We start from the raw sequence: 23,120 nt of genomic DNA on the forward strand, positions 1-23,120 counted from the left end.
CACCCACCCACCCGCCCCCTTGGTGCAGTACACTGCTGTCCTGTGTATACACACACACCAATATACTGCTTATATGCTGCACCAGGCCCTAAGCCAACATTCGTGGCGTGTGTAGCCTTGTATCCATTCTGTAATAGTGCCGTAGGGGTACGGGTTAGACGGACCGTACCCCCACATTCATGGTGTGTACGAGCCGTACCCAAGCTCTGGGGGCGTGTGTACGGTCCGTACCACGCGTACCCCTACATCCCCACTCCAATCGTGGTACGGACCGTACCCACGCCTCCAGAGCATGGGTATGGCCCGTAACACCATTGGAGTGTTGATGTAGGGGTACACGCCGTACCCACACACCCAGTGTATGGGTACGGCCCGTACCACCATTATCGTGGTGACGGGTACGCGTCCACGTCCACTTCCGTTGCGCATACCCCTACGTCACCACTCCAATGGTGGTACGGGCCGTACCCACAATCTGGGGGCGTGGGTACGACGCGTACCCCTACATCAACAGTCCAATGGTGGTACGGGCCCTACCCACGCTCTGAGGGCATGGGTACGGCGTGTACCCCTACATCAACACTCCAATGGTGGTACGGGCCGTACCCACGCTCTGAGGGCGTGGGTACGGCGCGTACCCCTACATCAACACTCCAATGGTGGTAGGGGCCGTACCCACGCTCTGGGGGCGGGGATACGGTCCGTACCACCATTGGAGTGGTGACGGGTGCGCGTCCACTTCCATTGTGATGGTACGTGGGGGTTGGTGGACACACCCCCCCGAAGTGACCAGACCCTGGAGGTCAGGTATGTACAGGACATATTCACATTTTTACTTGGGTGGGGGTTATGTTTGCTGCCCCTGCCCCCTCCCCTTTGCCCCTGGGGGTTGTTCTGACCTTCTGTGGCGTCTGCGTCGGTTTCTGTGCACCAGGTCGTAGGCTAGGAGGGCCGGGATGACACGTAGGATGGGGTCCATGGCTGTCCGTCGTGTACCGGTGCTCCTTCTTCGCGTCGTCCTCGATTTCCCGGGAGTTTTTGGCTGCCATAAAAAATGAGCGGTGCGGAGTGACGTGGGCACGGATCGTACTTGCTGGTCCGTAAAACGCTGCCTGACTCCGTCCGGACGTCACGTACGCTATGTTCCGGATCGGAATTGTGGGTATTTTTTTGCCGGTCAGTGTTTTGTACGACTCGTACGGAAATGGTATTTCTGTACGAATCGTACTTGCGTGTTTGTAAGGAGGATTTCCCGGGTACGAGTCGTATGGAGAATACGCTCCGCACGACCATTTGTACCCGGGTTTTACAGGATCGGAATCGGCACCTATGTGTGTGAAAACACAGAAGTTGAGTGTTCAAGTAGTGTTTGAGTGCTGATATTCCAGTGTGGTGATCGATACTGGTGTAAAGTGATTCAATGTCCAGGGTAATCAGTAAGTATCTTTCTTCCCAATTGATTTGACTAATTTTGTTTAAAAAGTCACCAGTGCCTTTTACATATGTGGGGAGATTGCGCACATGATTCTGGAGAAATGAGTCCACGTATCTGCTGATGTTTTCGTGTACTCCTCCAATGGCAGAAATAATTGGCCTCCCCGGTGGTGGTGAATTTTTTGTGTGTATTTTGGGGATCAGATACATTGTTGGAATTGCTGAAAATTTATTGTGCAGAAATTCAAATTCCTGATTAGATATTAACCCTTGTCTTTTGTATTTCAACAGTTCTTTCTTCAAAGTATATTTAGCTTTTTTTAAATCAGCCATCTGTGCTTTTTCATAACAGTTAGTATAGCTAAGCTGTCTTTGTGCTTCTTGAGTGTACTCCTTCTGAGGCCAGATTACTAGATTTCCGCCTTTATCCGATTTCAATTTCATGATTTTTCTTTAGCTTATTCAATAAATTGTCATATTGTAATTCATGGTGTTTCTTTTTATTTTTTGTATGGCATACTTTGTAGTATAGTTGTTTAAGATCTTCCCTGACTCTTTCATGAAAGATGTCTACCGCATCTTTTGGCATCATCGGTATAAAGGTCAATTTGTTTATAAACTGACTTGTCCCGGCACTCGGTTGTGTTATAATTAGTGCTCCCAGTCTTTCTTGGGTTGAGCTTTGTGATAAATGGGCATACGGCCCTTGGCTGGTTTCCGCTTACGTCATGTAAAGTTAATAGCATCTGGGCATCTGTTGGTAGTGTTGTCATTTGTTTCTCTTCCTTCAACTTGTCGTTGTCCGCTGTTGCTGTCCTTAATCATAAATAATTTTTTTGAGTTTTAGCTTCCTTATGTAGCTGAATATATCAATTCTTGTTTTTCCATAGTTAAAATTACTCTCGGGGCAGAAAGAGAGTCCAAGTGCGAGTGGTTGGTTTTCCGCTTTTGATAAGGTCATGGTCGAAAGTTTTTATAATGGTGTTCTCGTTTAGCACCTGCACCATTGCGTTCTCTTTGCTTTTGACGCCTCTACTTTTGCGCCTTGCTTTTCGCCTCGTTTCTTCTTGCTCTACTTCTTTCCGTGGATTTCGAGGCCTTAGCGTCTGTCGGCGGTCTTGCGCTAAAAAATTCAGCTCTTCTCCAGGCTGTAGTATATTTCTTTCATCAACTATACAGCGTGCACTGCTCCTTTCATCCTCCGATTCATTGCCACTCGTGAGTGAATTAATGTCTGAGGCAGATGATTCTGGATTACTTGCAATTTCTTGTACTTCTGCAGTTGTATTCAAAGCTAGTTTCGACATAGCATTTAGTCGTAATTTTCTCACATTTTCGTATCTACGCGCAAATGTGAAGATTTGCCAAAGTTCGTAATCCTCTTTATCTCGAGCGAATTTGTGCACTTTTCTTATTTTTATCTTGTCTTCCTGATGCTTTATTCTTTCTTGGATTTCTTTCCTGCTCTTATTGATATATTCCGTTTGCTCGAGTTTATCCAATTGTTCATCTATGCTCTCAATTTCCTGTAGTATGGCATCATGGTCTATTTAGGCATATTTAATCAAGATCCTGACCAGATTCATTGACGCGCTAAGAATTCTATCAGCCCACTCTGTAAGCATATCCGGGTTGGGGCTCTCAAAACTCGGGGCTAACATGATCCGGAGCCCTCTTGGGATACGTCCCACCTCTTCATATTGTTGCAAGGACTTCTGCTCCCACCACTTTGTCATTTCCTTCCGTTGACATTTCTCTAGTGCTCTCAAAAGTGACTTGGCATCCGTTTCTTTATGATTGCTCTGAGTTACTCGCCTACGACTAGAAGTGCTTGGTAGGTTACTGAACAGTTTGTCTGCCTCCGCCTCGCGTTCTCGTAACGCGTCTACTGACATTTTGTATTTTATGAGCAAAACACTGTTGCACTTATTGGTTTTCTAGAGTGTCTTCTTTTCTCAGGAACATATTTATATAGCTTTATATAGCATTATGTCTTATATTTGTGTACATTTTCATTTATCGTTTTCTTTTGTGATCCCTTCTTTACCTTCCCTTTCTCTCTCCTGCCCCCCTTCCCGTAATTCCATCTTTTATGGCCTCAATATAAAGTCAAATATTTGTCTTTGCATGGATCTGTTTATGTATTTATTAAATTATATAATATGATTAATTATTCAGAAAGTTTTATTATATGCTTATATATAACAATTTTCTTATATATTTATTGTATGATAATGCAAACAGTTATTATACTATATGTATTCTTTTGTAAATTTCAATAAAAAATTGAAACACAAAAAAAAACACTGTTGCAATTGCCGTGCTTGTCAACGCCTTGGACCACCCCACCTGTGGTAGAGCTACTCGTACTCACCACCGTGAAGCTGCTTCAGGCGCCTCCTCCGACGCTGCCTTTTGCTGCTCGGTGACTGGTTTTCAATTCCATAGTTACACAGGGGGCCGCCGCACAATTCTCTTCTGGAGACTCAATTGAAAATGTGGCTGAAGACGATGGCCAGCTTTTGTGGAGGAGGTTTGCGCACAGGAAGCAGACCCACTTCCGTATTGTATTGCATTAAAAAAGGATTCCCTTCCTCAACCTCCTGACGGCGATGAAGAAGGCGCGAACTCCACTTGCACTTGGCGTAAGTAATTTTATTTGCTCATATACCAAGTCATTACGCGTTTCGACCGGTAAAACTGGCCTTGCTCACATGTAGAAAACAGAGTTACACTGACTATTTTAGTACCACCTCTAAGTGTCACATGACTCCCACCAGATGTAAAGAAAAGACTCTCAGTCTATTTTCGTGGATACAACATGCGGGTCCAAGACAAGAATTATGCTTATCCTCAAAAAACATTACTAATGCCATCCGGCTATTGAAAAGTTAATCAAAGGCATGATTAGAAATATGATTAGTATAAACACATATTAAAAGCAAACCATATTGAACTTTTAAATTCCTCAGAACTTAAAGCATCAATGCATTGGGGCTACCACAGTAACAGCTTATGGCTCTTTTGCGCAGCGCAAATCTGTAATAATACTCATATCAGACTCATGAGTTTTACAGGTTGTTGTCATTTTTATATATATATATATATATATATATATATATTCCTTTATACATGGTGAACTTCCCAGACTTCCAACACGGCAGCACAGCACTAATATTTCTTCATACAGGAATCCAGTACGTGCATTTTTAAAAAGTTTATTTCATGAAATGCCAGTTCACAATTTTAAATAGTTGCAAAATATCATAAAAATGTGCAGCCGATGCGTTTTGGCTTGCGCCTTCTACTGGGCCTAGCCAGGTACCACATATATAACATTATAGTTTAGTGAATATGTCAGTGACAACAGTAACGTTTTGAACTATCGCTCATGACATGTTCATGACATGCACTATTGCATCACTGATGACAATGCAAACGTGGGTTTATCCATCTCCAATTCGCTAGTATTTAGGATATGCCAATTCTTCAAAATACTCCTTTTGACAGCTGTAGTCTTGCTACTAAAAGTACTCAAAATCTGCCACCTAAGGACCGGTAATAATGTTATTCCAACAGAAGGCAGTTTTATCTTAATTTTGTTTCTCTCCCTTTGTACTCTGCACCTACATTTGACTGAACCCACACCTAGCTCTCAATGGGATACCACCTCACTACATATAAATCAGCTCAAAAAGCTCCTTCCATTGCCTTCCTTGAGTGTGAGCCAGAAGTTGTGGCCCACACCATTGAATTTCTATTCTTGGTGTGAGGAGGTGCCAGATGATTAAGCATGCTATAAAGAAGCTCATACACTCCAAAGCAGTAGACGTATAACTTATTTATTAGGAATCAAGGTAACCACCTCACCCAATGCCAGCAGCTTTATCTCCTTCCCGACCTGGTTTCACATCTCCTTGGCATTCTAACCCCAGGTTATGGAACCTTATGACATGTCTTATGACATAGTAAATAGTCACAGCCCAAGGTGTAAGATATGGTACACATCTCCCTTTCCATAAACCCCACAAAACAAAACATAGATATATATACATTAACTGTGTTTTGAAACAATGCACTTCACTTAACCTATTTAGATAATCATTTATACATAATTTTGTAGGTAACTTGATTTCTAACACCTCCTACTACTGTTCCTTAAACCCTTCTCACTAGTCATGCTATTATTCTCATCTGTTAACACACACCCCTTTCCACTTGTTCTCATTGGTAGCTTTGCTATTCTGTTTGGAGTCCAAATCCTGTGATCTTCTGTCTTGAATTGTGTTCTTAAATATTTTATTAGCTTTCATAGGTAACATAAATTTAGATTTGGATTGAGTCGAACCCATCCTAGGATTCTTCACTTTTACCACATCACCTACACAAATGACCATTTATTTTGCAGCTTTTTGAATGACGAAACACTTCTTATTGTTTTCTCTTTTCTTTTATTCCAATTCTCTAACTTTATCGAATCCTGTCCCAAGATTCACACCACCCTCCGTTTTGTTGTTTATCCAGGCTGGACATAGCGGAGAGTTTACTTTTTTTTTCGAAACAGCTCAAACGGAGCTACACCTGTGGTGTGAAGAAGAGTACATTAACTCACTACCAAGGCACAAAAAGATGCCATGGCAACTGGTGGTTGCTTTCCCAGGCCCTTCCACTGCATGCACAGAGAGGAGAAAGTGCTGATCATACTTAACACTGAAGGTATTGTGGGAATTCCAGGCTGAGTTTAAAGTGGTAAGTGCAAATACAACCTCTCCTGAACTAACACATTCACCATTTCTGCATTCTGGCACCCCTAGCTGCTAAAACAAATCTCTCAACTAATGGCAACCTATGGGTTCACTTACAGAATATCGACCTCAAAAATATAGATGAAAAAAATATCGAGGTAAAAATATAGAATGCAAAAATATGGACTCCCCATACTTAAATACGTAAGTTCAAAAATATCGGGAAAAAATATCAATGTCAAAAATATAGTTGTACAAAATATTGATTTTTATATATATAACATAAAATAATTAATATTAAATATATTAAATAATACAATTATTTAAAAAAAATTTGATTTAATATACGGTTTAGTACACACACACACACACACACACACATATATATATATATACCAATAAGATAAAATCTATTAAAAAATCATCCTATTATAAATTAAAACATTAAGCTATTTAAAAATCTTTAAACTTAAATTTCTCACTACAGTCAGTGCAATAGTAGGGAAAGTGTTGGATAGCGGAGGTGTAAACATTTCTTTTCCCACGCTAGTGAGTGCAACAGTAGGGAAAGTGTTGGCTAGCGGAGGGTTTACATTTACTATTCCCACTCCAGTCAGTGCAACAGTAGGGAAAGTGTTGGATAGCGGAGGGGTAGAAATTAATATTCCCACTCCAGTGAGTGCAACAATAGGAAAAGTGTTGGATAGCAGTGGGGTAAAAATTACTATTCCCACTCGAGTGAGTGTAAAAGTAGGAAAAGTGTTGGATAGCGGAGGGGGAAAAATTACTATTCCCACTCCAATGCGTGCAAATGTAGGGAAAGTGTTGGACAGTTGAGGGGTAAAAATTACTATTCCCACTCCAGTGAGTGCAACAGTAGGGAAAGGGTTGAATAGCGGAGGAATAACATTTACTATTCCCACTCCAGTCAGTGCAACAGTAGGGAAAGTGTTGGATAGCGGAGGTGTAAAAATTACTATTACTACTCCAGTCAGTTCAAAATTAAAAACAAACAAAACATTAACGACAAAATATTTAAAAAACAAAATAAATAAGAAAATAAACGAATATGTTTAAATGTAAATACAAATATATTTAATATTAAAAATTACAAAAATAAAAAAATATTATAATGTTAAATACATAGACAAATACCTACAAATATTATATTAAATAAACATCAAAATAAGTTCCAAACAAATGAATAATTTTAATTAGAATATATTTAGAATCAAACACATTAATTATTACATACATTTAGTTTTTTTATTTCCTACCCTATAACTCCACACAATTCACAACCCACATTTAAATAAAAAAGTACTTCCATAATTAACATAATTAATCACAAATTAAAGAAATATTCAATAAAAAACAAATTAAAACTCATAAAAATTATTTAACTTCCCACACTCTACCCCTATTATCCCCACAACCCACAGCTAAAATTAAACTGTAAAAAAATGTATTATACAATTAAAACGTATTTTCAATTAAAAAACTAATAGTATTTAACACAACTAATTATAAAGTAAGTAAAATGAATTTACTCCCCACCCTTTACCCCTTTAAAAGTAAAACTCACACACAAAAAAATAAACAATCACCCTACGCAAATATCAAATAATTATTTAGGATTAATGATCAACTAATTATTCAATAAATAAACATAAATTACTTTCCACCCTTTACCCATATAAACCCCACAACCCACACCTAAAATTAATTACACAAATACCATAATTAATTGTCAATTAATTCATTAATGTTAATTTACAACTAAGAGGTTGATTCCGATCCTGTTTTTTTTTTCCCGTATGACTCGTATCCGTATTTTTTTACGTACAAATCGTACAAGTCCCGTACAAACGGCGAAGTACGATTCGTACGTGAAAAATACATACAAATCGCCTCGGGAAGAGTCTACGAGACGTCCCCGGACAGTTTTACATACAAATCGTAAAACTGAAGTCCGAGCGCGCAAGTAAGATCCGTGCCGCCCGTCCGAAAACACAAGCGCATGGAAAAGGCTCCGTACGAAGCGAACTTTGTACGAGCCCTACCCCGAGTACACCTGTGCCCAGGGTACGAGTCGTACGCCCCCCCCCCCCCACGGTGCGTTGTATTTAAAAAGTTGAACATGAGGGTTTAATTTATATATGTCCTGGAAGTAAACAACTCCTAAATGCGTTTTCCACTGCTGTCTAATATATTGGAGCTTCGTCAGGTCCCAACCAGGGTGCACAGCAATGAAGTCTACTCGCAACAGATGAATTCCAATAATTTTCTCCTTTTTAAACCATTTTATTGCCACCAGTTTAATCCATAGTTCATTTTTATACAAACCACTTTAAGCTTCCAAATTTCAACCACAAGCTCAACAAGTGCCTGTAATGGCTTATCTTTCAAACACTTGGAGATTCCTCATGGTGCGATGAAAACTTATATGACCCAATGAATTTTGGGCAGCACCTGCTCTTATTGAGGGGTAACTACAATAAAATAAAGCACGCATTTATCCCAAATGCCCTTCCCAGACTCTTATGTACTGTTGGTATTTGATGCACACCTCTATGAGTGTAATCTGACCATCGGAAAGTCATATTTTAAGCCACAATTTTGAAAATGACACTTTTAGAAAGTTGGAATTTCCCTGTTAACCATTTGTGCCTCTGCTAGTATCCTGGTACCATGACTGTGAATGGCTCTGCTGGTGGACTTTGATTATTCATCTCAGAGAGTAAGACAATAGGGGGCAAGATGTGGGCAGGATAAGCCATCCTTCCAGGATACCTGAGTGCAGAATTATACAAGTCAAAGGGCTTGCTTCCATCACACACAAAGGTATCTGACACTTGCCTTTTGTCACCCCAGACTTCTTGGGGCCTTGGCAGGGTAAGGGAAGAACTTTCCAGAATTTGGGTAGTACATGGAAGGCCCCCAAATTCAAAGGCTTGCACAAGGAATAAATATTGGAACCTCAGAACACCTCTTCAGTACACAGTCTGGACCTGTGGAAGACTTCAGAAGGACTACCTGGAGCCACAGAGGACGGCCCTTTTGGTACTAGAGGACTGTCCTGTTCCTTAAATCCCTGCCTTGCTGCTTTAAGAAGAACTGGACCATTTCCTTAAAGCCAGAACCACCAGAAGGGACTCCAAGGGCTAGTTGTCTGGTCTCCTGTGTGAGCTACAGGGACATCCCAAACTCCTGAGGCCTTAAACCCTGCACCTGGCCATTGTTGGACTCAGTCCTAACCATCCAATTGTTGTCCGCGAAGGCCCTGGACATTTGGAAGTGGTGTTAGAGGTAGGCCTGGGCTAAAATTTCGTTCCGTTCGCGGAAATTGTGATAATTTGACATTTTCGCGTTCCGCGGAAAGCGCGAAAATGTCAAAATTTCCGCATTCTGCAGCGTGGCGATAATTTGTTTCTTGCTCGCGCTGTAAAATAATACATTATCACGCGCGCGATCGCCTTACCTGAATCCCTGCGTTCGCCAACAAGTTTTCTTGATCCGGTCGCGTTCTCCATGAGATGTTGTATTGTTTTTAGCCATTTGGCTGTCTCGCGACAGTTCGCGCCCGCAGTGACGTCATGCGTCGCGCGATCACGTCTTTCTTCTCGCGATCATGCAACGCGAGACAACTGAAAACAAGATGGCCGTGCCCGCGAGCAACCACATGGGTAAGTTGGCGAGCCGCAACCATGCAGAAAATCTCGCGAACATGCGGGAAAAAAACTTCCGCATCTACGCGATATTTCCGCGTGTTTGCGATGATTTTTAACATTTTCGCGATAATTTGCGAAAGTGGATTTCGCAAATTCCGCCCACCCCTAGTTAGAGGTACTGTTTCTACCTAACCCTAAAACTTGGGACCTTTTTTCACCAAAAAGTACCCTGAGAACTGATAGTAGACCAGGAACTACCTGCCACCCAATCAGCCCAAAATGTATCATCATTCGGCCAGTCATTCCTCTCTGCAGTAACAAATGCTGTTCAGTGGAACCTCTCAGTGAAAGTATCAGGCCTCGTGGAGACCTCGTCGGCTGCAGCCTGCAGCTTCTTCTCGTTGGAGATTTTTAATTTCCCAAAAGGTGGCAAAGTCTAAAGGTGAAATTCTTCTACTCAACCTCATCCAGGGGCTCCACATCAGACACCACCTGCTGCCTTGCACCACTGATCTCTACCTTCACAGAACTTTTCTTCATAATTTCTTCTAAATCCGAGGATAAGCCGACATCGGGCGTAATCCGACACCCCCGGTTGGCACTTTGATCCATTAGGCACTACTTTGCACTCTAGCTTAAAAAAATCATACCTATGGTTCTACTGACTGGATTTAATTTGTTTCGATTCCATTTAATTTATTACATCTTATTCTATTTTGCTAAATTGCTTTTTCTTATGTTGTGTTTTCAGTTTATTATTGTCTGGTTGCTGCAAAACACTTTACACATTGCTTTATGTTAAGCCTGACTGATTTTGTGCCAATCTGCCAGAGGGTTAAGCACAGGTTGTAGTTTATTTTATTTATTTATTTGAGGAGTTGAGCCGTGAAAGTTGTTTGAGCCATTCTTCTATGGGGACTGAGTAATTCTGGGAAACGATCAGGAGGAATACCCTTTTAAGTGTGTTTAGCATAAGGTGATTGCGGGTTAACCATTGTTGGGTGTTCAGTAGGGCACAGTAAAGAGTTTTGATATCTTCAGTTTAATAAAGTTTGAAGTACAATTGTGTATCATCAGCGTACATGTGGTAATGTATGTTTGAGTGTTTCAGAATGTTAGTAAGAGGTTCCATGAACAAGTTGAATGGCGTGGGTGAGAGTGTGGGTCCTTGATGCACTTCAATTGAGACTGGAGTAATGTCTGAAAGGCTTTGATTCACTTTCATTCCTTGAGTTTTGTTATGATGGAGCACGGCAAACCATCTTAAAATGGGACCAAATAAACCCATCGTTTACTCTAGAAAGTCAATCATGTTTCTGTGTTTGACGTTATCAAACGCGGAGGGGAGATCAAAAAGTTAATTCTGATCAAGTATTCTCAGGGCGGCATCTTCAATGTGTGTTAGAGCCATTTCAGGGCTGTGTCTCGTTCTGAAGCCAGATTGGCAGTGGTCAAGGAGATGAAAGTGATCGATGTAGTTGCAGAGTTCTAGTGGGCCGCGTTTCTCTAATAATGTTGTTAGTGTCATGATGTTGGTGATTGGACAGAAATTATTGAGGTTAGATAGGTCTGTATTTGTTTTTTTGGGGATTGATGTAACTGATCCTATTTTTAGGCAACCAGGAATCATGGTCCAGGAGGGAGATGAACTGACGATCTTAGACCTAAGTAGGAGTATGGAAAATCTAATCTCGCTGATGAGGTTGGCGAGTAGGGGATCATGGAAGTGGTTCGAGAGTTTTATTAATATTATTCTTTTGAGTATCATCTGAAAGTTTAAAGGTATTCCATTTACCATTATTTTTTGTAGAAATACAAGTATAGGGGAATCAGGGTAAGCATTGGGAGGAGTCTAATTAGGGCCTCCAACCCAACCCACTATAACCAAAAACCCAAATTCTTATATTATGTATGCCTTTAGAGGTATTTTTCCACATGTAACTCAGGCCCATATTATCAAGATCAGCGTTAACATTATCTCCGCTTTAGCAGCAGTTCTGGTGTGAACATGGGCTTCTATGGTAATTCACAAGGGCATATTATCAAGCCCATTATCGCCGCTTTAGCGGCGATAATTTTAACGCTGATCTTGATAATATGGCCCTCAGTCCCTGGGAAGAGCAGGTGAAAGTCTGGTTTCAAGGTGGGCATGACAAAAATCACCCATGTATTTAATCAGGGCAGAAAGCAAATAGGTTTCTCAGTGTGGAATAATATTTTGGGGGTAATTTATGTTTGGGTGTGTTGGGAAAGCCCAAGATTGGCGGGGAGAGGTAAGAACCCTTATTACCTGATTTAGCTCTGTGGAAAAGCTAAAAGGGCTAAATCACAGCACCTTCACATAAACAGAATTTACCAACTGGTGGAAAAGCCACAGTTGTAAATTTTGCACATCGAAGTACTCCTGGAAATTACAAGCTACAGTAGGAATGTGCCATGGATTTTTGTGAAGTTATATCTATGTTATAAAAATAGAAGAATTGCTTTGGGAGCAGATTTCTGACTTTCAGACCCAGGGCAGGGCTTTGTGCATGGGCAAATCTGGTGTCTCTATGAATGCATAAGTAAAAGTATTCTTTTTTTCATGTAATTTCACAAATTTTCACAATATATTAATAACCAATTTGTCACATTACTCGAAATTAAGATTTACTTTTATCTTGTATCACTTTTGGTGCGCGAGCGCACACTGGCAAGAGATAGTATCGGCAAGACATTTTCTATGCAAACCAGTCTCGTCCATCAGAAATCATGAAAAAATTCACAATACATAAAATTCTTGCAAAATTTGGGAATTACATGAGCACTTGCAAAACTAAATTGTTTTCCAGAAAAACGATGATATTTGGCATCAATAGACCCAATCACAATATTGAGAGTTTTATGATATATTATGATATGGAGGAGAAGCTGACATTTCACTGAAAGTATTTTTGTGTTTTAAGATGCTTTAACGTGTATTACATTAGTAAAATGCACTATTAGTGGAAGGCATTGAGAGTACACCATATGCTTGAAAAAGTCCAATGATAGATATGAAAAAACAGGCACAAACCTAACATATGCAAGTATAGGTATCCAATCATTCGGGTAAGACAAAAGAGAAATACATTGCTTCCTTCAAGCAGATATTTGTCAGCTTGCTAATATAACTTGTAACTAAAAAAACGCAGTTATAATCTGAGTTATGGCACTGGCTCATATACGCCAAACCAGTGCTTAATTTGAGCCGGTAGTGTCTGGTGCCCAGCACCTGCATTTAATTGGCAGAACCGGCACTTATGACAGACTGCCACATGATGGGCTGTTTGCCAGATTTAGAGTAAGAACAGCAACAGGTGTTTACAAATTCCATATACATTACTATTACCTGCCGCCCATGCTAATCCTATAGCTCTGGGGGCCTTTCATTTTCTAAATTGTCACATTTGAGGGGTTTGATGGTTAGTAACTGGTTTTGTATTGTCATTTGTAGAACTATCAGGGGCAATGGGTGCTGTAGGCATCAATGGCCTCCTGATGAGGGCCCTGGCACTTAATTTTTTACAAATTAAGCACTGTGCCAAACTGGATTTTCTCTATGTAGTAGTTTGTTTTCCTATGCAATTTTGAAATGGGTGTTTTATGTTTTGCTTTGTGTTTTCTGCGAATGACTGGTGACATGAGCTATGGATAGAAGTAGTATTCATTGTAATTTTGCAGGAGCAATCGAAATAATTTCAGTATTTTGGCTCGATCGCGTAATTAAGAGTAATTTGGGGGGATAAAAAGTTTACCGTAAGAGCATATTTAGTAACCACCCGTGGATGCTTGAGCTGCTGTTTATGTTTCGCTGCATTTAGCACTATTTTCTTAGTGAAAAATGCATCCTTGCGTCTATTTTGGACACCGTACATTTTTGCTCCAAGATTATAGCACTATATGGAGAATTAGTGTTCTCACATAATTAATTCTACACAATGTTGTGAAATTTTTAGGTAATTCCATGTAATTACACTACACAAAATTACATGAGTTACACCCACCCCTATTTATAGAGTGCTGGTTGCTTTCTGCGTTTTATACCACAGCTGTGCAATTTCAGTGGTTTTGCACTTTGAGCTAAGCCACAACTCAGGGGCTCATTACGATGGCAGACGGTCCTGCTTTACTAATTACAATGTGGCCGCCACTATGGCGGCCGCAAAATGCAGTTTTAACAATGCAGCGGGTGCTGCTGGCTGCAGCACCTTTCCTAATGTTAAACGTGCACGTTTTGTTTTTCCCTGCACTACTTGGCAGGCACCGCGCATTGTCTGCCACCTGGTGCAGGGAAATGTAGGGGGGGGCACCTAGTGCACAAAACGAAAGTGCCCCAACACAAGGGGGGCCCACAACGGGCCCCCGAAGCCAATCCCTGCCAGCCTTTTCATGGCGGTTTCACCGCCATGGAAAGACTGGTTTGGGCCAGCATTGTAATTTGGCGGACGGTGCATGCTAAGCATCACCACCATTTACAAAATGCTGGCCAGTCCGCCAGGCAATCGGAACGATTGCCTGTGTTGGAACTGTGACGGGCGGTCTTTGCGACTGCCAAATTATTCCCCCCCGCCATCGTAATATGGCGGGGTGAAAATTGCTGTCTGATGGCGGAGGGGCCGCCACTGCACGGCTGGCGGTGGTGGACCCTCCGCCATCGTAATCACCCCCTCAGTTTCTAACTCTACTTTTTCAGTGAATTCCATATTTTTTTTATGCTGCAATAAATATCTCACCCCATTGTGGCCAGACTCTAAGCGGCCAATCCTACTCTGCATGGCTGAAGAGCGCAGCAGAGTGTGGGATTCAGCCATGGTCTGTGCAGGTAACAGCGGTGAGGCCGTGAAGCCGTGTAAGGGGGGAATTTGAGGGACGATGCAGAGGGAAAATTAATTATGTATTTAATTTTCCCTCTGCGTCGTCACTCAAAATCCCCCTTACACGGTCCCACTGCCCAACCACTGTTAACTGCACGGACGGCGGCTGGTGGGATTGCCAGAAGACCTGGCCTGCAGCCAGGAACTTCACCCAACCTACTGTGGGCAGCATTCACCACTGCACACAGCATTTACCCATGCACAACCGGGGCTGGCCACTGGGCCTGGTCTTTTGCTAAGCCCTGCACCCAAATTGAAGAGGGTGGCCAGCCATCAGCGTGCATTGCTTTTAGACTATTTAGCCTAAAGGGAGGCACTGTACCATCCCCGCTGCGGGCAGTCATCTGCCATTGCATATAGGGAGTGACCTCTGAGACAGGATTTATCCAGGCCATTCTATTTTTATTTTCAGATTCGTGGACCCTGGTTGGCACTAAGAACCCAGGGCAAATGTCTTGGCTGGGTACCGTGAAACACCCAACAAGCTTCTCTGAGGACTGGTTCTCCTTCGGGGTTTGCACTTCTGAAATCATGCCCTCGAATCCCTGAAAGTTGATGCACGGGTTGATGACGTTTCTCCTGGGATTGCAGTACCAAGGCATTAAGTTTGCATTGCCCGTGGATTCTTTTCAGGATTCGCAGGATCTTGACTACATTGCTGCCCAGGGTCAATGGTCCTAAGAAAGGTACTGCGGAATTACTCATTCATTCATTAAAATCTTTATTCGATCTATTTACAAACAGATCATAAAAGCACAATTTCATCAAATGGCCCATAATAAAAACAGAAACATAAAAACCAGAAAGCGTTTTAGATCGTATTAAACTTTTAGGTGCCTGATTAAAACCAAAATCACATGTACATTTTTAATCCATGGCTACTGAAGTTCAGGGCGGCAAGTCCCTCACCCTTCTATTTCGCCAACAAGCCCACAGAAAAGATGCTACCATAAAACAAACATGGGGGTTAGAAAAAGCTTTTTAAAAATACAGGGCCCCCCTGCATTGTGTAAAATGTTGACGCCTTAAGATTCGGAGGAGGAACCTTTCTCTTTCAGTATAATAAAACTTGCAAAACAGTCCCAGATGTAAGTCGGACTGGAGTGAGAAATTGTCACAGGGACAGTGGCCCTGATCTGCTTGATTGAACCTCTTCTCTGGGAACCCAAACATCAAAGGGATTAGATTCAGGTGAAAGCGCAGCAAGATAAATCTGTGTTGTGCTACAGTAATGGAGGAGAGGTAGGAATAACCTTCCCCTGGTCTTGGCGGGATTTGATCTTAAGCTGTGAGCACCTGCAGGTGCCTGTTTTTTCCCTTTGATCAAGGTTAGCCTTCTGCAAGTTAAGTTCATTTTTCTTCCGTTTAGAGACATTACTAAAGGATGAGGGGTCCCTATAATAGTTCTCCCTGCCCAATTGCATTTAATTCCGCCTCCACTTATCTAAGCCAGCCGATACTGCTATAGCCCTCGAGCCTCAGGCAATCACCAATTATGCGTTGGGTTAGGTTGACAGTGACCCTTCACCAGATCGAGGGCCACAGCAGGATGGGCACCAGTCTGATAAAGTCAAGCAAGTATCGAAGGTCCAGTTCGAGGTGTAAGATATAGTTAGAGATTGAGGGTGGTAACGAAACCCTTGACTTAAAAAAGGTATCTTCAACTTTCTGCAATTGTTCGATATGGGCCATTCCCTGAACTCCAGCCGGATAGGTTGCTGCCGCTTTTGTTTGAGCTTGGTAGATGGTTTTGATTGTGTCCAAAGGGCTGGCTCATTGTAATTTTGTTTTTAACTTAACCCATGATGAGCCCTGTGAGGGCTCCTACATTAAGGCCTGGGGTCAGGATGTGATCGTCCCTCCCGCTTATGTGAGCTTTGAGAAACGTTTTAGGATGTGGGACTGTGTGATGCATCCTGAAATGGTGGCTGCAAGAGAACATTTTCTTTTGCAGGTAGCCAATCAGAGCACTCAGATCCTTTCTTCCAACATTAGAACAATGGACCTGAAATAGATGACACTACAAAAGGCTCCCTTATGCAAGCAAATCCTCTAATTATTGCATATATCAGCAGACAAGCTCATTCTCTGCAATTGAAACAGCCAAGATGCAAAAGTGTTAACCCTTCAAAACTCCCTCAACAACTTTTTTGAATGGCTATATCTGAAAACTACTAAACAGATGTACTCCAAAACAACCAATGTAAAGCACACGTTCTGAGTGAAGTTTTAAAATCCATGCCAAGTTTTGTCTGAATTCGTTCAGTGGTTGCCCTAGATTTACAAGGATCTGTGAATCTGAGGCAGCTCCAAAAACAAACACAGTGCAACAGCATGCCTTGGAATGGCGATATGAGGAGAGATACTTTTTTTCTCCTCGTTTTAGGCTATTTCTATGTGTGCTGCATTCTGCAGCACACTTAGAAGTGACACATCGCCATTATTGATTGTTTATGTACAGGAAGGAACACCTTCCTGCTCATATAAAAATAATTCCCTGCAACGCAGGCATGCTTGCACTATGGTGCAAGGGTGCCTGCATTGGAGCTAAGCAGCTAATTTTGGCGCCAGGGCGTGAGAAAACACGTGTGCACTGTATTGTTGTAAATACCCAACATCTCTGTGCTTTGGAAACCTCAGAGCGCGACGCTGCCAAATTTGGCGCAGTTCTGCGCTCTGACATTGCATTGTACATATGCCCCATGGTTAGCTGGCATCTAACCTGCAATTTTCACACGAAAGCATACCTTGTGTAAAAAAGTTACATAAGATAACGTCAGGAAGCCGGTTCTAGCAGAAAAGCTTTCTTGGGAAGTTAGGATCTGCTCGAAACTGTCTAACACGACCAAAAAATTACCCACAATTGGGGAATGTGAAACTTTGTGCTTTTCACCAAGTTAAGGTAAAGTGAAATTGGTGAAATTAACATTACCTCCTAATGGAGGTGCTGATTTTCTCAGAAAGTGACTTGTAATTTATGAACAAACACATGCATCACTTAGGAAGGTTATTCCCAAAAAGTAGTTGTGGAATGAGAGGTAACTGTGATGGCATGTGGTCATCATTCTCAACCAATAAATTGTTAATGCCTGCATTGACAACACAAATATAAACTGTAACATCAGCATATACTTAATTTCTACATAAGAAAACATTAACATAAAAATAACTCCCTCTTCCCACCATCAAGCCTGTGCCAAGACTAGAGGTGGAATAATAGTTAAACCCATTTCTTAAATAAATTAATTTTTTTAAGACTTCAAAACTGTTAAATGATTGTTTGTAGATATTACCAGAGCATCTAGACCAAGCAAAAATCGATGTCCTGTGCAAAAACCCATGTGTGCCATTTGTATTTAGCGCGTTCGCCCGATTTACAGATCAACATGAAAAGTTTGAGTGAGGCATGGAGATGGTAAATGTATGAGCTCCTAGCACTGCAATCTGCATCTGAAAGTGCTACAAGGAAAAGCCATGTCGGTGTAAACAGAGCAGTCAGTGCAATTTGTACTACTCCTGAGAGATGCTAATACCACCATTGCTGCAAATTGTGTTTGTGGCTATTTTAGCACTAGTTCTCAGTGTAAATGAAAGTCTACAGATATTAGAACACAGAGGTATTTTTTAGCAGAGACTGTAAAAATGTCCCTAATTATTCATTTGTTCATTTGCTGGATGCCCAGCACTAAAGGTACATTTGGTATCACGATCATTGTGGGAGACATTTAAGTTGTCTCAATAATGCCCTCGTTAGAACCATTATTAGAACATTGGCATGTTGAGCGCTCTATTGAAGACAATGAAGTGCTCTGGGCTTCTAATGGCTGGTAGAAACTATATTCCATGAGGCTTTAGTTGTGCTGATTAGAACATTCTGCCTTCTAGGGGCGTAATATTCTAATAGCCTTAGACCCCTCCATAGCAGGTTCTACCATTTATTTAAGAGCCGCTCCACTGGTAAAGGCTCTCGCCTTTCGCCATGGCCTTTAATGCTGGAGCGGGCGTTTAATGAGCGGGTAGAGCCTGCTACATCGGGCTCTAAGGAAATAGTGAACAATCATGATGTGGGCAGGAGTTGTAAAACATCTGAGAGGCCAGACTTTCAAGAGGCCCCCTGATAGAGCTACCTCTTTTCTGCAGAGTCTTGCTCTGATGATCTTGAATAATTCCTAAACAGATTGTAATATACCCTCACACGTCACCCATATTCATAATACATGAAAGGAAAATGGTATTTGAAACAGACATTTTGCAGAGGAATGTTGCATTTATGTTTCATTCTTTCAGATCAAAGCAGGACCTCACATATTGATATAACAAAGATTATTTGCAGTAATATTAGTGAGCTGCTGCTGTGTTATAACATTGAAAACACACCTGACTATCCCTAAATATTTGATGTAAACACATGTAGAATACGGACCAGTGTGCCTATCCACTGTCAATGACCTGGCCAGAGATGGCCTGAAAGAGCTGAAAGTGGATCATAAATTCAAAGCTGTTCCGAACAGCCCCCAAAATAGGTTTGGCCCAGTGCCTCCAAAATCCTTCAGATGTCCCTGCATGTACATTGGTGCAGGTGTATATATATATAAGATGATGGAAAGAGAATACCATTATATGAAAGAAGAGGACACATAGATAATCGTGGCAACTTGACAGCCATTCAAGCACTGCAGCAAACTTCTTTTGTTACCTGACCGAAGCATGAATCAATGGCGCCTAAAACACTGAGCAGAGGAAAGCGAAGGCCTCTATTGTGAAGTAAGACCTGGCTCATGTCTGAATGGGTAATTTCATAAATGCACCAAGGTCACACCAGGCTCACAGGCGCATGGAAAGATGCAGCACAGAAACAGAATAATGGAAAGCTAAGAGGAAATTCAGAGAAATAAGAAATAGATGAACAAAGCATAAACGCACACATATTCGACACTTTGCAATGCATATTTATTTTAAAAAATAGACATGTGACAGTGGGGTGATCTGCACTTCATTTGCAATAAATGTATATATTGACCTTTGTTCTGGAAATATTACAAAGAATAAAAGCTGTCAGTCTTTAAGTAGAGTGGTAGCTTAACAACTGTACTGAGTTTTATGCAGATTATGAACAATGCAGTAGCATTTCCAATCAACATCTGGAATATCTTCCCACATCTGGACTACTACCACACAACCTACATAAGGCTCTCGAAAAAAGGCACTGCCAAGATGCAAAGTCTGCATAACCAGATGTAGCAATGTAGAACCATCCTTGAAAGGGCACTGTAAGTTCCTGGCGGATACACAAGGGAAATTCAAAATACTCTGCATCTTTATAAGGCGCAGACACGCAAATATGTGAGTAGGATAAACATTTAATTCATGCTGTTGGGTGATTCATGAAAAGATCGCGTTCAAAATATGTCATAATATCTTAATATCATGTCAAGAATATCATTAGAAAATATTGTGTCACAGAATATCTTTGTCAGGAAAATCGTTTTTTAGCTATTTAATACAGTTTAAAAAAATATTGTTTTCTTCAGTATAGTTTTCTTAGACGTGATTGTAAATAATATGGGGGGATATTCTCAAGAACATGTGATAAACATCACAAAATCAGCCTAACGCAACTTTGCATATCGCAGTCTATCGCGGGAAAACAACGCTGTGTTAACGTAGTATTCGCAACCCGGCGGCACCATGCAATAGTCCCTCGATAACGCGTCAAATCAACGTGACGCCGAAAAAAGGCGAAACATGATTGCCAAAAAAGTTGCGAAGAGGCCAATTGCACTACAAAAATCAGCGATAACCAGCAACAGGCCTGCAATTCCCACGCGTCATGCGGGAAAATGCACTATAAAAGCAGAACAAGAAACACACCAAAAACAAAATGAACTGCGTAGCAACATGGATGCACCTGGACCGAGTGCCCAGGTCAACGCAAACCACACAAGCCGGATAGACCACCAGCAAGGAACCTCGGGGTCAGAGAATGCCAAGGAGAAGAGGAAAAGTAAGACGTGGTTCAGTCCGCATGACAACCGGATCGTCGTCATGGAGGTGAATTAACACCAACAACAACTGTCCGTCACCTCCACCGTGTCATTGACAACACAGACGCAAAAATGGCATGCCATCGTGAATGCAGTTGGAGTGTTGAGACGGCCAAGATGCGCTGGCATGATGTGAAAAGCCAAACCACGCAGAAACCCGCTGCCAACAGGAAGGCAGCAACGGTGAATGGAGGTGGGAGTCCTGCGCCACAGGAGGATCTGGATCAAATGGTGGCCACAGTCATCAGTGTGGAGACTGCAAGGAGTCGGGAGTCCGGACACTGCTCGATATGACCTGACAACATCAACAGGGTGAGTTACGAACAGGGACTGGGGGGACGGGGGGTGACAGGCACAATGGCACACATGCACAACAATGTGTAGCACACAGCACACCCACAATAACCCTGGGTCATGTCCCTGATCCCCATGGCACACTACAGCACAAATACAAACATCAAGTAGGCCCCCGTCCACCATGTGCCCAAAGGGGTCCTCCCCACGCATCACCATTTCCACAACACACACATGCACCCATGCAAAACACAGCAAAGATGCGTATTTGTGAGCCACACTGACAATGCAAGTGACACTACATGACAAGCAGCATGCCTGGAGTACATGACATTGTGCATGCCACAACACTGAGGTGGCTGAGTGTGGACCACATCCATAAAGAAGCAGGTCACTCTCTGACAGATCCACGTGCGCAAACAACCACTGACGTCAACAATACATCTGCAGACAAACAATGCATACGAGTACAAAGACCATCCAAGAGCACAAATGACTCAAGTCGCCACCATCACAGCACCTTAAAAGCACAAAAGTCAAAGGCACCCTGCCTCCAAGGGATAAGGGGCTGCTAAAATCACAGCTGCAGGGGTGACTCACCAACAATGCAGCACACAGACATAAAATGACAGCACATCCACATGGACAACAATGTGGTACACAGTACAATGCAACACTTACGCTGCAGAACAGAGGACACAACTGGGTCTGCTTGTGCGTAGAAAATGGCCAATCACATCTGACATAGCAGGAAACTGTGAAATGAAAATGTACGTGTCCAACCTCACCTACGTCATGTAGTCCAAATGTCCACTGTCCTGCATCAAATAGTCCGCTCCTCTCAAACAGTCACAATGTATATTGTCATGAAGTCTGTATGTAAACTTGAACAATGCATCCACATACATGCCAACACAATGTCAACAAGCATCTCACCTTCACAATGCAGAGGGACAAACAACACCTCCAGCAGAGCAGACCAGACAACTCTACAGTGATGCTGGAGAGGACCTCCACACTTTCAACACCGACGCCCTACAACAGTTCATGGACATCTCAGGCAATCGACCTCCAGAAGCAGGGCAGCCCAGCTGCATCGAGGATACCCCACCCCCTGCACAGACAACACAGCTGGACACACCCACCATCCCAGCTGGCTCCCAGCAGCCCACCGAAGCACACATCGCATTACAAGGCCAGATGTCAGACTGCCAGAAGGGTGTGGCCGAACAGGTGCGGGTGGCGTACTACCTCATGAAGCCAAACTAGATCACATACGTGGATGTCTAAGTCCCATCAGGGTCCACCTACACTCCCCAACAGAGACCCATACTGCGACAGAGATACATGCCTTTGCACATTTCCAGTACTGAACCACACCCAGAGCCATGAGCTAATCATCGACACACCCACGCTGGACTGGCGCACACCTGCCTAGTTCTCTCCTCTTACATATTGAGTGTGGGACGACAAAGCTACATGTGCAAGCTCTCACCCGCTGCCTGCGGTGACATGTCTGCGTCCGCTGTACATGAGACAACGTAATGTTGTCGGGCAGGGTCCCTAATGCATACATCATGAGCACACGGACACACTCAGATAGTTCGTTGAACCGGCTACGTGCACGTGCGCTAGACATCTTTATTGCCATGATCACATGTACAGTGACATATGTGCTTGCTGTATGTGGGGTGAGTGTAAGCCAGCCCTCATGGAGTCGTTGGTGCTGGCAACAACTTGTACAGTGATCACAATTAAAGCGGAAACAGAAAACACCAGCATAACATAAACAATTGTGAAGCATCATGGTGGAAGCTTGAGAAAGTACAGGGTTCACCCAAAATGCAACCAGAATGGTCCATGATTTGTGGAGTTAGTGGCACCTGAAGCGCTGAGCAGGGTATCAACCAAGCTGATGATGGTGGCACCCATGACAGGTGTGAGCAACACTGATAGTCTGGCAGTAAGACACTTCCGACTCTGGCACCTGTTTTTAGGAGTTGGACCTGGAGGTGGTGGCATGTGCATCCTGCGGTG

At 42.5% G+C, this 23,120-nt stretch overlaps 1 long non-coding RNA gene across 1 annotated transcript in view; it reads right to left on the reverse strand.

Annotated features, from left to right (window-relative positions):
- The window catches only part of LOC146830625 (uncharacterized), a 332,715-nt gene that overhangs the window by 11,187 nt on the left and 298,408 nt on the right, over positions 1-23,120 (reverse strand). The gene's annotated exons all lie outside the window — the stretch shown is intronic.

This window comes from Triturus cristatus, chromosome 5_1 (genome assembly GCF_964204655.1).
Source record: "Triturus cristatus chromosome 5_1, aTriCri1.1, whole genome shotgun sequence".
Lineage (NCBI taxonomy): Eukaryota > Metazoa > Chordata > Amphibia > Caudata > Salamandridae > Triturus > Triturus cristatus.